We start from the raw sequence: 16,609 nt of genomic DNA on the forward strand, positions 1-16,609 counted from the left end.
AACACCCAGAACCCGAACGAAGAAAAGTTGGGACCGAACTGGGAAGGTCCATATCAAATTATCGAGATCACCAAAAAAGGGTTGTACAAACTCAAAACAATGAACGGTGGACAATTACCGAACAACTGGAATGTAACTCACTTGAAATGATATTACTGCTAAGGTACGACCCCGATCACTTCTTTTATTTATCTATGTTTTGGACTAACACTTGTAGGTTGCCATCAAAGAACGACACAAGTTTTTAGGCCTGAAAGCACGCGTTGCACTATTTTTCCCTTGAACCGGTTTTGTCCCAAATGGTTTTTTCGGCAAGGTTTTTAACGAGGCAACACTGGATTATGTTAACTTAGAATCGAAAACCGGTTGCCAACAGTATTTGAGGCTTCTCTACGATCAACCCCGAACACTGGGGGGCATTACTCTTGGAAAACAGTTTTGGCAAGGAAAGAAACTATGTGCTCGAATAGTGTAAGCTCGATCGATAGGATTTACTGTAAGGGCCAAACAGTCAAATGAACTGTGCCCACATAGACCACCCGATCCCGGACACAAAGCTTGAACACATGTGTAAATTTGTATATTACGCACAAAATTGAAAGGAAGTTTCTATTGCGGATAAATATTTTGCCATTTGAAAATTTTTCCTTATTACATTCGATTCCCCAAAGACGTCGAGCCCAAGGGACACCTCTCTCGGGGACTGCCGCCCAAGGCAGGTTCAGACATCCCAAGATAATAAAGTCCGGAGGCACAAAGCTTATTTGGAAGTGACCGAACTTTAAAGACTACAACCACCCCATTCGGGAATGGTTATCTCGATTAAGCCTTGATGACTCGGGGTAACAAGCCCACTGGGCAACACCCAAACTAGAAAGGCTACGTCCGTACTAAAATGGCTCGAAGACGTCCGAGACTCGTAACAAAAAACAAGGCCTTCAAAATTTCTAAATCGGTTCAAAAGGCTACCCTCGGTAAATTATAATCTAAAAAATTCTAAGTACTTTGGGAAAAGCTCCCGGTTGTACCGAGCCCCCACGAGTCTTAAACAAAATAATATCGAAGGTGAGGCTTGTTTGAACCTCCAAACAAGACCTAATTATTACATGGTAAGGCATTTCGATATCTTTACAATCATAAAGAATAAAGCGAAAGGAAACAAACTTAAAAACTGTCGAAGGGAAAAAAAGGCCTTATATTATATATGAAAAGATCTTTACAAAGTCCAAATGACCTTCACAAAAAAAAGTACAAAAGTATAAAAATACAAAAACAAAGATATACAAGGAACTTAAATGACTTAGTCTTCACCGGATCCCGCCTTGTCACCGGAATCATCGGAGTCTCCTCCGCCCTCGGATCCGCTCGAACCTTCGGAGGCTTCATCGTCCTCGAGATATGCCAATTTCTTGGCCTTGGCTTCGATCTTCTTAGCGCTTTCGATCTCGACCGACAAATCAAAACCCCGAGCATGAATTTTCTTGAAGGCCTCCCTTCGGGACTGCCACTTCACGTATTCGGTGATATCTTTCAGTCGGTCCTGGGCTACCTCTGCATCGGCCTTATACTGGGCCATCATCTCTTCGGCATCAGCTTTGGTTACTTCAACCACCGACTTGGCCTCCTTAAGCTCCTTGGAAAGGGTCTCTCAATCAGAAACAACAGAGCTTAGTTGAGACTGGAGCTCCTCAATCTTTTGGGACCGTGCCTCAGCCTTCTCCCTTGTCGCTCGAAGCTGGACCTCCGCCGAGGTCAACTACGCCCGGGCAGTCTCTTTTTTCGAGGCCAGGCAGTCCATCCTGCCTCTCCACTCTTCGACCTTGACTGCATCCATCTCGACTCGGAGCTGGTCGATCGGATTAATCTTCTGTTGAACCTGCGGGTTCCGACCATTAGACATCGTGTCTATCTCATCGTCTGTGATGACCCAAAATATTATCTTTAATTTAAACATTCATTTATGTGCCCTAGGACCTCGAAAAGCACTATTCATCATTCCTCAACTTGCGGGCGCAGTCCGTAAATTTTTTCAAAAAGTTTTTATGTGAAAAATTGATTAAAATATGAAATGGAGCTTCAAAACTCATTTGATTTTGATCAAACGGACCCGGATCAGTATTTTGATAGTTCTGGTAGGTCCGCATCATGATTTGGTACTTGGGCGTATGTCCGAAATTGAATTCGGAGGTCCCTACCTCGAATTATCACCATTTAACGAAAATTAGAAATTTAAAGGCTAAAGATTTCCAAAGTTTGACCGTGAATTTGACCTTATCGATATCGGACTCGGGTTGAGATTTCGAGAGTTGGAATAGCTCTGTTACGTCATTTATGACTTGTGCGCCAAATTTGAAATCATTCCGGATTCATTTAATACGTTTCGGCACGGGTTTAGTAATGTGAAAAGTTTGAAACTCATAAGTCTGAATCGAGGAGTGAATTGTAATTTTGACGTTATTTGACATAATTTGAGACCCCGAGTAAGTCCGTATTATGTTACGAGACTTGTAGGAATATTTGGTTGAGATCCCGAGGGCCTCTGGTGGATTTTGGATGGTTAACGGAGTTTAATTTGGATATTCTAGAATGTTTCGACGTCGTTTCTTAACAAATAAGTGGTATCAAATTAATCAAATTAGCTCTAAATTCAGTTTTGATTGAATCATTAGATCCATATCGAAATTTTGGAGCCATAGCAAAAAGAATCGTCGAATTCGGACATCGTATGAGAGAGTTATGCCCATTTCCGTGTGGGGAAATATTTTACGTCGTTGTCAGCGTCCAGGATAGCGTGGGGCGCTATCCCTGGTGCTGGACTGCTGGAGGTACTGAAAACGGCGCCACAGGCAACGCCCCACGCCACCTGTGGCACCACGGACATAAAAAATCTCATAAAACGGGGAGTTTTGCCATCTTTACTCATTTTTGCGTTTGGGGAGCTCAGTTTAGGCGATTTTGGGGCGATTTTCACGGAAAAACATTAGGGTAAGTGTTCCTTATCCAATATTGATTATATTTCATGATTCCATACTCATTTACATTATGAATCCGTGAATTTATGAAAGAAAAATTAGATCTTTATAAAATCTTTCAAAAATGTAAAATGAAGATTTGAAGGTCAATCCGATGTCGTAATTAAATACTTTTTGTATGGTTGAACTCGTATCGGAACGGGTGTTCGGATTTCGTGAGTTTTTACGGGATTCGAGAGTGGGTCCCACTATCGATTTTTAAAATAAATTTCAGATTTTAACCCGAAAAATTAGGAAATTAATATGAAATTAATTCCTACGATTCGTGTTGAGTATATTGAATTGTTTGTGACAAGATTTGAAAATTTCGGACACGAATTCGCGAGGCAAACGTTTATTTGAATCTTGAAATTGGTTGCGAAACGAGGTGAGTGTCGTGGTTAACCTTGACTTGAGGGAATAGAACCCTTGAATTATTTGTTATATGAAATTCATGTGAACGACGTATAGGCGAGGTGACGAGTGTCTATACGTCGCCAAATTAATTATTTGCCTAATTATTTAAAAATCATAAATTATTTTAAATCATGAATTAATTATTATATTAATTGTTTCTCTCATATTCCTTGCTCAATATCTTGAATCCATGCTATAATTGCTACATGCTTATTTGATTTATGTGACTTAATTGCTACTTGACATTTAACATACTAATTATTAAATTTCTTATTTTCTCCCTAATTTTCATAATTAATTGCTACTTGTCATTACTTGTTTTCTAAATAAATCATAATAATTGTATGCTTTGTTGCCTAATAATTTCTTATTAAATGTGGTATTTATTGGAGTATTTTTACATTTAAGAGTTGTTTAATTATATTGTTGGAGCGAATTGCACGCCGCAACGGATTTATTGAAAGTGTATAATGTTGGAGCGGGTTGCATGCCGCAACGGAATTAAATTGAAAGATTATATTGTTGGATCGGTTTGCACGCCGCAACAGATTTTATTGTTAGAACGGGTTGCACGCCGCAACGGAGATTAATTAAAGGTTTATGACTGCTGGATTGACTTCAATAATTGATATGATTTACCGGTCTTACTTCTATTCTTGTTATTATTATTATTATTATTATTATTATTATTACACACAGGTTAATGTAAGCGACCTGCCTTAGCCTCGTCACTACTTCGTCGAGGTTTGGCTCGGCATTTACTAGGTACATGGGGTTGGTTGTACTCATACTACACTCTGCACTTCTTGTGTAGATACCAGAGTTGGTCCCAGTGGCGTATAGTAGATTTTCTCGGATTCAGCTATTCACATGAGACTTGAGGTATAACTGCATGGCGTTCGCAGTTCTGAAGTCCCATTCTACTTTATTTTAGTTGTGTGCTTTCTTTCGGTCAGCTTTATTTTATTCAGACATTTGTTTGTATTATGCTAGAAGCTCGTGCACTTGTGACTCCAGTTCTGTGATGGTATTTAGACATTTCTATTATTATGGATTATTCACTTTATTTCACACTTTGTTTCCGCATTTGTTCCTTTGTTATTAATTAAATTTAAAATTATTTTAAAATGGCTAATATTATTCTAACGTTGGCTTGCCTAGCAAGTGAAATGTTAGGCGCCATCACGGTCCCGAAGGTGGAAATTTCGGGTCGTGACAAGTTGGTATCAGAGCAATAGGTTACATAGGTCTCACGAGTCACGAGCAAACTTAGTAGAGTCTGAAGGATCTGTACGGAGACGTCTGTACTTATCTTCCAGAGGCTATGGAGTTTAGGAACAATTTCACTTATATTCTACTCTGTCGTGCAATTGTATTCTATCATTGATGATTGAACTCACTATTATTGTTCTCTCGCAAATGGTGAGAACACGCACTACGTCTACACCCAGGTAGGATCCAGAGCCCCCAGTGACAGCTATGACTAGGGGCAGAGGCGAGGCAGAGCCCAGCCTTGAAATCGAGAAGCAACACATGTTGCAGGACCTCAAGCGGATTTGGAAGCAGAGGTTCAGGCTAAGACTGTACCTGAAAAGTTTGTACGTGTCTCTCTTCTTAGTAAGCTCTCTAACTTCGGCTTCGAGCTGGTTCAGCTCATCCCAGTACCGGAGGAAAGTTTCATGGTGAAGCACCGAGGCCTACAAATACGAAGAAAAATACTAGGATTATTAATGAATTAATTCAAGTATAAAAGGAGAAATTGAAATCATCTAGAGTTATCTAAAGTTACCTGGTTCAGCGCATGTTGTGCTTTGTTGAATAGGCAGGGCGCATCTACCTCGTTCATTTTGGCCTGGTCTTCTTCTGTCACTAGGCACCGGAGGTAACTGGCCATCTCTACGGGGGCGAAAAGAACCCGGGCATCCTATGGAACGGTAATGACAATGGATCACTTCTGATCAGGATCCATACTCGAGGGCACCGTTTGAGCCTCGTTGTACATGGACTCAGTGAACGAGGGTGACTCAGTGATGTCTATCACACCGAGTGCTTCCTTTGGGGCATTGTCCGCATCCCGGGAAGCCTCTGTCACGACCCAAAATCCAACTAATCGTGATGGCACCTAACCCCAACTCGCTAGGCAAGCCAATTAACAATATCTAATTCCAATGAAATTAATAAAACAATTAAATAGAAGATATTATCTGAATCTTATACATTCCCTAAGGACTGGTAGTACAAATCATGAGCTTCTAAGAATAGAATTTACAAAGTTGGTATGAAATAAATACATCATCTATTCGAAAAGTACATAAACAGAGTTTTATGAATCTAAGGCTACCATGAACAAGAGGCAGTTGCAACCGGAACGCAGGTACGTCTTCAAGTCCAGCTCCCGTCGAACATAACAACATCATCAGTCAACATCTGCACGCAAGATGCAGAAGTGTAGTATGAGTACAACAGATCACATATACTCAATAAGTAACAAACCTAACCTTAGGTTGAAAGTAGTGACGAGCTAGAACAAGGTCGTGTCCAACACCAATAGCCAACAATAGTTCGTAACAACGTAAAGCAAGTAATAAAAGAAGTAATCCAGAGATGAAATGCTCAGCTTATTCATAGTTTCCCGGAAAATAGTTTTGCCTTTCAAATATATCAGTGAAAACCCAAGTCGTTTACCGAAGTTGCCAAAAGTATGAGTAAGTTTGAAAACAGTAATTTTCCCAAAAATCCTCTCAACAATAAATAAGATGTTTCATTTTCTTTCCAGATAGCCAATGTAAAATGCATCCCTATGCCCATATGCCAATATGTGTGAGAAGTCATGAATGACGCGATACCATACAGTATGAGGAAAATACATCTCTATGCATGTATATCATGTATGCATGTCAATGCAATGTATCTCAGAGATGAACTCATGTACTCACACTCTCAGAGTACTCAATCTTACTGGCTCACACTTTCCACTCATCATGCTCAATTAGTCAGTATTATATATGGCCAATCCGACCCAGGGAAGATCCATCCCGGAATGTATACATCAACTTATCATCAGTCACTCAGTACTGAGTAGGGCCAATCTAGCCCGTGGGGAAGATCCATCCCCGGGTATAAATGCTTCGGACAAGATCCATGTCTAGGAAAGATCCATCCCTCAATATAAATGCTTCGGACAAGATCCATATCCAGGGAAGATCCATCCCTTAATATAAATCAATCACGCTCATTGGGGGGGGTGTACAGACTCCGGAAGGGCACCTTCAGCCCAAGCATTATCATAAATCAGTATAACCATTGTGGCGTGCAGCCCGATCCCATAATGTCACTCATAATCAGGCCCTTGGCCTCACTCAGTCATCAATCTCTCCAGTCTCTCTCTCTCGCGGGCTCACAATGTCATGAAACTAGCCCGAAAATGATGATATGATGTATCAATAAATAGCAACAGAGACTAAGATATGATATGCGTATGACTAAGTATGTAATGCAATGAAAGCAAATAACTCAACAAAAAAAATGACCTCAGTGGGTCCCAACAGGATAAGCATATAGCCTAGGCATGGTTTCTAACATGGATCACAGCTCAATAGCTCAAGAACTTAGAAATTTTATGGTTATAGGTAAGATCAGATAACTACACAGTACCAAGGAATAACAGAGTCATAATTCACACGGTGCACGCCCACACGCCAGTCACCTAGCATGTACGTCACCTCAACATCGACCACATAACACGTAATTTGGGGTTTCATACCCTCAGCACTAAGTTTAGAAGTGTTACTTACCTCGAACAAGCCAATTTCAATACCGAGCAAGCCAAGCGATGCTCCAAAATGCCATCTCGTGCGTACCGACCTCCGAACGGCTCAAAGCTAGCCAAAAGCAACTCAAATACATCAAATAAAGCCCAAGGAAACAATTCCAAATGATAAAGATCGAATCCTTAATCAAAACCCAAAACCGGCTAAAAGTCTCACCCGGGCCCGCACCTCGGAACCTGATAAAACTCACAAAATCCGACAACCCACTCAATTACAAGTCCAACCATACTAGTTTCATTCAAATCTGACTCTGAATCGGTGTTCAAAACTCAAAAATTCGTTTTATGAAACTTTAGGCTAAAACCCATAATTTTTCTTTAAAATTCATCAACCAATTGCCAAAAATAAAGATAGATTCGGGGAATAAGATCAAAACCAAGTGTAGAATACTTACCCCAATCCTTGTGATGAAATTTGCTCCAAAAATTGCCTCAATCCGAGTCCCACATCTCAAAATATGAAGAAAAAACCAAAACCCTCGATTTATAGCTTCTGCTAGCATTTTCGCACCTGCGGCACATTAGCTGCTTATGCGACACAACCTCCTCTCCTGAGGAATCAGCTGAGAACTCGACCCTCGCACCTGCAGAAAAAATATCCACTTCTGCGCCATCGCAGGTGCGAGCCACCATCCGCACCTGCGAAATACCTCGCTTCTGCGCTCCATCACTTCGCACCTGCGCATCTGCATATGAGCCCAAATCTCCGCTTCTGCGGTCTTCCTCACCCAATACTCACCTTGCCTCTGCGATGCCTTTGTCTCTTCTGTGGCTATCGCACCTGCGCAAAACCAGTCGCAGGTGCGATCACACCAGAACCAGCAGCATTCAGCAATGTACTATGCAACAAAAATAATCTGAACCTCGTTCGAAACTCATCCGAGCCACTCGGGACCCCGTCCGAATATACCAACAAGTCCAATAGCATAACACAGACCTACTCGAGGACTCAAATCACGCATAACAATATCGAATCGACTAATCGCACCTATCTTCGAACTTAATGAACTTTGAATTTTTCAACTTCCAAACCTCGTGTTGAAACATAGCAAATCAATCCGGAATGAACCCAAATTTTGCACACAAGCCCCAAATGACATAACGAAGCTATTCCAATTCCCGAAACCACAATCCGAACCCGATATCCACAGGTCAACTCTCGGTCAAACTTTTGAACTTTCCAAACCTTCAAATTCCCAATTTTCGCCAATTTGTACCGAAACCTTCTAGAAACATCCAAATGCGAATTCGGGCATATGCCCAAGTCCTAAATCACCATCCGAACCGAACGGAACCATCAAAACTCTGTTCCGGGGCCAAATTCACAAAAGGTCAAACTTGGTCAACTCTTTCAACTTAATGCCTCAACAATAAAATTCATTCTTCCAAATCGATTTTGAATAATCTGAAAACCAAAACTGACAATTCACATAAGTCATAATACATCATACGGAGCTACTCATGCCCGTAAACTATCGAGCGAAGTACAAATGCTCAAAACGGCCGGTCGGGTCGTTACAACCTTGGTCTCCTCATCGATCTCCCTGGCTTGGGTCAGATCTGCCTCACGGATCTCTGGTTCGGAGGCCCCTGCTTTTCGAGCTGCGACGGCTCACGGGCTACTAGAACAAAGGGTTCTTCTCCGGATTCGTCCCTCAGTCGATAGAGTGAATCCGAAGTTAGGGCTCGGGCGTTGGTGCTTTCTTTTGACTTGCGCACCAACCTTCTCCTTGTTTTCTTTTTCTCCAAGCTCGGGGAACTCAGAGCCCTCTTTTTCGGCCTGTCTCGGAGCAGGGGACTCAGTAGGTAAGTCCTCGCTACCGGCTGAAGGCCTCAGCTCGACATCCTTAGATAAACCTGCAAAAAAGAAGTAAAGGGAGTAAGGGCTTAATGTTAAAAGAGAAATCTTCTCACCATGGGAACGGGCCTCCCAACGGCCCTTCGAGAGCTTGCGCCACGAGCGCTCGGAATAGGGCATTTGTGATACGATACCCTCGACCCATTCCTTGAGTCGAGGAACAGCGTTTGGGACCCGAGCGGCAGCTGCACCACCACAAAGCACCAATAAGAAAAAGAGAAGTAAGTTTAAAATCGACATTCAAAAGTAAATCGTACTTACGTGAGGTATTCCACTTCTCGGGGATTGGCCTGCACTCGGCTGGGATTAAGTCTGAAGTACTCACTCGGACAAAACGGCCTTGCCAGCCCCCATCCCGGTCTTCATCAATACTTGAGAACGGGGCTTTACTAGCCCACCGCACAAGCTTTATCAGTCTCCCCCAGAAGATTCAGGGACTGTATAAGCATAGAAAATGGTCGATGGTGAACGATCACCCATCGATTTTGTTCACGAAGAACCGGAGGAGGATCACGATCCTCCAGAGCGATGGGTGAATCTGGCCTAGGCACACGCTGTACCTTCTGCAGAAATCCAAAATGACCGAATCCACCGGATCCAATATAAAGGGATAAGTGTAAACACTTAGGTATCCACCTAGGTACTAGTTACAGAAACACAGTGCAACAAGTGGTACAAATACCTCATCTGCATGTAATACTATTTGACAACATTTGATAATGTTGCTTGTTAAGCCATAATCTAGACATAAATGACGACAAAGTATTTACTAAACTCCAATTGTAAATAATCTTTAATCTTCTCTTTACAAGGCCAAATTGACTATAGATGAGATTCTATATAAAAGAGGTAGACTTTACTGTTATAGTAAATAAAGTTCATTAACCATAGCGAAGATGTACAAGACTCCTTCACCTAGAACTTTTGATTGCTGCATCCAAGAAAAAGTCAGTGGGGAGGCTAAAGCTGAATCCAAATATTGGTTATACATACTATTTGGTGCTGACTTTGGATTCTGAATTCATAATTTACTTCAATTTACCCCTATTTGTACTAAGTTGAGACTTTAAGATCTTTTATAATATTCTCAGCGTCCTTTTATACAACTATCAGAATGCAGAGTATACATGGCCTGATCCTCAATTGGCTGCTAGTCTTGAAAAGGAAATATTGGATACTAATCCAGGGGTGAGATGGGATGATGTTGCAGGACTTAATGAAGCAAAGCGGCTTTTACAGGAAGTAGTGCAGGAAAATATTTTTCATCATTTTCTGGTGTTCCCAAAGGGGGAAAATGATGTTATTTTCTTTATAACTATGTTAACTTTCACTTCATATTAATCGCTCCAAATAACATTTGGACAATATTATTTAATCTTAGTACTTACAATATTTCATTAAAATACTTCCGAATTTGCTAATCTGATACAATGGAAGTCACAATGTCTTGCTAATATACAAGTTCTGATTTGCAGCTATGCACAAGTTACACGGCACATTAGTAAAAGAGTGATGAAAACTTATTATGAAACTTCTATATTCAATGTTACTTGCAGGGAATCAGGAGACCTTGGAGAGGAGTTCTTATGTTTGGTCCTCCTGGCACAGGGAAAACACTATTGGCCAAAGCTGTTGCTACAGAGTGTGGAACAACATTTCTGAATATTTCTTGTTCTTCATTGTTGGGAAAATGGTACGGGGAGAGTGAACGACGGGTACGGTGCTTATTTGATCTTGCCCGTGCTCATGCTCCAAGTACAATTTTCATTTATGAGATTGATTCTCTTTGCAGTGCCAGAGGGTAAGTAATCAGCTCTTCTAAAGTGATTTCATATACATGTGGCGGATGAGGATTTTTTTCATTGTCTTGCTGTTGTGTAAGGTTTATTTTCATCACCATATGTGATAAATTTGACTTCTGGGCATATACATATGTTACGGGTCTACACGTCCTAGTAACTAGACTTCAATCATTTAACAGAACCTGATTGGTGATGGACCGTATATTGACCAGTTTGTTCTTGCTTTTTTTTTTTCCGATTAAATAAGTGAAGTTCCTCTACTAATCCAAAGCTTTGTATAGGAGCTGCAGAGAGCAGAGAAGATTAAAACAAACTTAAAACCTTAAGAGAATACCGAGTACGAAAGAAATTAGAAGCTCTTGTGTTTGCATACATCTCACAATGACATTTATGCATCGGCTTAAAAGTCAACATTAATTTGAGCCTTAATAGTTCTTAGGTGTGTTATACCTTATAATTTCTTAGTTTTAATTCTAGTGGTAAAACTTCATCAACTCTGAACCTGTTCCTTAGGGCTTCTGGAGAGCATGAAGTATCCCGAAGGGTGAAGTCTGAACTTCTAGTTCAGATCGATGGGTTAAACAACTCCACTAATAATACAGCAGGCAAACCGGTCACAGTTTTGGCAGCAACAAATTTTCCCTGGGGTCTTGATGAGGCACTAAGGTTAACTTTACTTCTAAAATCCCTAGTCATTATTAGTTTTTTTTTTTTTTAATTACTCTGATTTGTGTTCTATTTCATCTCTGGATCTTGTCTAATTGGTGATTCACTGTACTACTGTAGGAGGAGGCTAGAAAAGCGGATTTACATCCCGCTTCCTGATTTTAAGAGCCGAAAGGAGCTTATAAAGATAAACTTAAAATCAATCGCGGTAAGCTCTAATTATTGTTGTCTGCTGGTTTTTTAGTTCGAAGGTACTGTGTTTAGCTTTTTAAAAGACATTTGTCCTGCCCTGCCCTATCAAGCCCTGCCCTGCCCCGCCCCATTTAATTTTATTTTATTTTTTCATTTTATTTTTCATTTTGCAGTATGTTACTTAATTGTTTTTTTACTTTTTCAACTTTTATTGAAACATTTAAAATTGACATGTCAATAAGAGTTATTATGTATATTGGTTGAATAAAATATAATTTTTATTAATTTTATATAGTTTATCAATAAATTTCCCTATCATTAATGCTTCAATCCAAGTAAATGGTGAACTGTTTAATTCACTTTTGGGACTGTGTATTTAAAATGTGAAAATCAAGTATTAAATTCCTTCTTATTTGAACTAGGTAATATAACAAATCTGTAAAAGAAATTAATCCTTTCTAAATATTTTCAGTCCAGCAATAGAGTTCTAAATAATTAATACCTCCGGCAAGTGCGTTTACATAGAAGCCAAATAATAGACCACTTTCTCAGTTCTCCCTAAGCAAATTCCAAGTTTTATAACTTACATGTAATAAGAGTATGTATTATTCAGTTTTTAAATTGGGCCTCAGGCTATATAATGGCCCACTATTGGAACTAAAAGCCCACTTGCAACCTGCCCTGCCCCATTGAAATTTTTTAAAAATTAAGTTTTGTCCTGCCCCGCCCTATTTAAGTGTCTGCCCCGCCCTGCCCCAATTGCCATTCCTACTTTTTGGTAGTTCAAGCCTCGCAGTGGAGGTACCGATTCATATAACTGTAATCCAAATGTTTATAACAACGAAATGAATCCATTTTTTGGTATACTTACCACACATATTCCTTTCCATTCTAAATATACTAGATGGCCAACTTTCTGTCTGTTAATTGCACATCTACAAGATTAATGAAAAAAGTTAAACATCAAAAAAAAAAATTAATACTTATTTCAAGCATTTAACAAGATAATTGAAAAAGGAAGCACTATTGTCAAGTTATTAAAACTTTACAACATATTAACACTTAATAATATTTTCATGCATTGAGGAGAATTCTATATAGTTCAAATGTAACCTACGTCAAACGGCATTTGTAACATCAATCTATTTACTTTGTGGTCTTCATCCAATCTACGACATGTCGAAGAATGCATTATCGTAGAAGTATATCTACGGTCAGAACGGTCCTTGAAGATTTCCTCACAAACTTTTCGGAGGGGTTTTCTGCATCACGAACAAAGTGAGAATACATGGCAAATCTATAATATTGAAAAAGTGATCACAAAACTATAAAAAACCCCACGTAAAAAAAATCCAAAGCAACACTCTAAAGAAAGACAATGTTTTACTTAGGTGGCTCACTTGATAAAATCTCCATCAAGGAACCCACAAAAATCTCTGGCTAGATGAAACAGAGAAGAGCAACTTAAGACACTAAGATTATTTAAATAATCATACCATCATCATCATTATCATCATCATATCATCATATCATACTATACTAAAAATGGAAAGACCTAGTTGTAAAGTTGAATTACCAAATTATCCATCAAAATCTGACTGACGTTTTTACCCCCTCATCTAAACATTATTTCTATAATATTTTTGTGCCAAATAGTAAATTTACCTTCCATACATTATGCTTGCAAAACAATAGTGTAATATCGATCTGATACATGACCTATCTGAAACCTTTATTTATATTATCATTAATGATGTATTAAAGAAAGGAATTTCATAAGTCAGAAACGTATTGGAAGATAGGGTATGAAGTTGATGATACCACTTTCACCTTCTCCTTGTTCTATAGATAGTTTCAAAATTAAAAAAAAAAATGCTTTCTATCCATTTCAGGAACTGGATGAGTGGATTTGCTCCTCAAAAATAAATTCAGTGTTTCTCATATAAGAATATTAAAAAAAAAATGGCACCAACAAAAATAAAATTGTAAACATTTTAACATATGTATATTTTATTGCAATCTAGAATCTATTCATTGTAAAAATAAAGTAATTTCATGTTTTGTTTTGCAGAAATAGATAATGCAGAAGAAACTCAATTGACAAGGGTCTATGATAAGTCAGTGGAGCATGATTTCAAGCCTTTTCTACGGATATATACATTCATTTATGGCTGGAAGAAATATTTGGACTCGTGTGAGATGTCATGGGCAGAGCAGTTGAGGTATAGAGCCTGCATTACAAATTAAGGTGGAAATGAGTCTTCCAAGTTTTCCAGCAAGAGATATTTCATCCCTTAACGGCATGCAAAAAGGTATTACTCCGTTGTGTAGATTTTCATGTTAGTCCCGCCAATATTGTTGTATTTGTAAATAATAATTCTGAAAAATATAAGTTATCGTAATGAAACAGTAATTAATTCGAGCCCACTGAATTCACAGTGTTTCCTTAAGGAATTTAATCCCCTCCTAGTACCCAAGGTTATGGATTATTTCCTCCCAGGATAGAACGAATCACACACTGGTGTAGCGGTACTTCAAACCCCAGTGTTTCAGCGAACACAAAGTTCGGTAGCAAATCACACTTACAGTTGCTTTGTTTGAAGTTAAAACAATGCAGAACAAAGGAGTAGAAACTCAGAAAATCGTATGAAAATGCTGAGAGGAAGGAGTGCAATGTATAGCCAAAGTTGAGCGTTTTCAGTTTTGTGTTGTTGTGTGTCTTTCTTCAACAGCTGCTGCATATATTTATAGCAGTCAGCTTTGAAGATGAACGACCCTCCACCCTCCATGGTGGAGCATGCACTAGCTTATTTGTGGAGCAAGCACTTGGCCATAGTGGGAAGAACATTAGGCGGCTGCTATTGCAGCTGGTGGTCAATACACGGATTAGAACATATCCGTTACAAATGCGGATAATATTACATTAATATTTACTATTAACAAATAAATTTGGTCCAAAAAATTAATCAATCAATCGATCATTTGACCAAATCCGAATCCGAATCCGAAGCCGAAGCCGAAGCCGAAGCCGAAGCTGAAGCCGTAGCCGTAGCCGAAGCCGAAGCCGTAGCCGTAGCCGTAGCCGATCCGAGCAAGCGACAACGACAATGGCGCGAGGCTTGCTTTCTTCTTAACTCTTTAAGAGCTACAAGAAGAGCAATTATATATATATCCACCAAAAATCTTTTCCTCTTCTAATATGGGACAATGTCTCATTGTCAAGAGGGGGAAACTTAAAATTTTACTCAAAAATTTTATTTTTCCCTCCATTTTCCATTCACCCTCATTTTAAGACTATTTCATCTTAAATAAAAAAACTCAACAATCCCCCACATGAATGGGGAATGGCTATATCACGGAAGTATGCATGGAAAAACAATGTGATTTGCAAGCAATGATTAATCACATCTGGATAAGTAGGTTTCCCTTTGAACTTTCCGTAGTGAACTTATGTCGGATATACTCGGTCAATCGGTAGATTTGATATCTTTGAACCGTCGATCTTTGGTGTATACCTAGACAACCATAAGTCACACAATCAACCCTTAACCGTCTTTGGTTCTCATTGTTGTGTTCGTTTCAGCCATGAACACCGCCTGGTTTCATAAGTGCGTAGAGAACTGGCCTTACAAAGTTCTCCTTGAAGCGGCTAACACTTCACACTTACATAGGTGATTCCTAAATGTATCATCTTGTAGATACACTATTTGATATACCCCGTATCAAATTTAGAAATTATTAAAAAGCCTTAATGTTTTATCCTTGGTACTGAACATTGTCTCATCACGAGAACGGACTAAACTTTAATTTGACAATGTTGAACCGTCATTAATAACTTTGTTTGATCTCCTTGAACCTAGATCTTGGGATCTCCAGTCTTCTAGGTAGAGTTACCGCCACAATGACTTGTTCTCGGCCATAGCCCCATTTCCCTTGATGATTTCTCAACTACCTCTCTAGTTAGGCCTTTTGTAAGTGGATCCGACACATTATCACTTGACTTTACATAGTCAATCGTGATAATTCCTCTAGAGAGTAATTGCCTAACGGTTTTATGTCTTCGTCGTATATGACGAGATTTACCGTTATACATAACGCTCCCAGCCCTTCCAATTGCCGCTTGACTATCACAATGTATGCATATTGGTGCCAACGGTTTGGGCCAAAATGGAATGTCTTCCAAGAAATTCCGGAGCCATTCAGCTTCTTCACCGACTATATCTAAGGCAATGAATTCAGCCTCCATTGTAGAGCGGGCAATACATGTTTGTTTGGACGACTTCCAAGATACCGCTCCTCCACCAATAGTGAATACATATCCACTCGTGGACTTAAAATCAGTTGAACCGGTGATCCAATTTGCATCACAGTATCCCTCAATCACCGCAGGAAATTTACTGTAGTGTAAGTCAAAGTTTTGGGTATGTTCTAAATATCCCAAAACTCGTTTCATTGCCATCCAATGAGATTGGCCTGGATTGCTCGTATATTGACTCAGTTTACTTATAGCACAAGCTATATCTGGTCGTGTACAATTCATGATATACATTAAGCATCCCAACACACGAGCATAATCCAATTGTGATATGCTTTGGCCTTTATTCTTTACTAATGCAAGATTCACGTCAATTGGAGTCTTTGCAACTTTAAAGCCCAAGTGCTTGAATTTTTCAAGTACTGTCTTAATATAATGAGATTGTGACAATGCTAGACCTTGAGGAGTCTTATGGATCTTAATTCCCAGAATTAAATCAGCAACTCCCAAGTCTTTCATATTAAACTTGCTATTGAGCATACGCTTAGTAGCATTTATGTTGGCAATGTCATTACTCAT

At 39.4% G+C, this 16,609-nt stretch overlaps 1 pseudogene; it reads left to right on the top strand.

Annotated features, from left to right (window-relative positions):
• The first annotated feature begins 10,011 nt into the window (after nucleotides 1–10,011).
• The window catches only part of LOC107826498 (katanin p60 ATPase-containing subunit A1-like), a 90,078-nt pseudogene continuing 83,480 nt past the window's right edge, over nucleotides 10,012–16,609 (top strand).

The sequence above is a fragment of the Nicotiana tabacum genome, chromosome 17 (genome assembly GCF_000715075.1).
Source record: "Nicotiana tabacum cultivar K326 chromosome 17, ASM71507v2, whole genome shotgun sequence".
Classification (NCBI taxonomy): Eukaryota; Viridiplantae; Streptophyta; class Magnoliopsida; order Solanales; family Solanaceae; genus Nicotiana; species Nicotiana tabacum.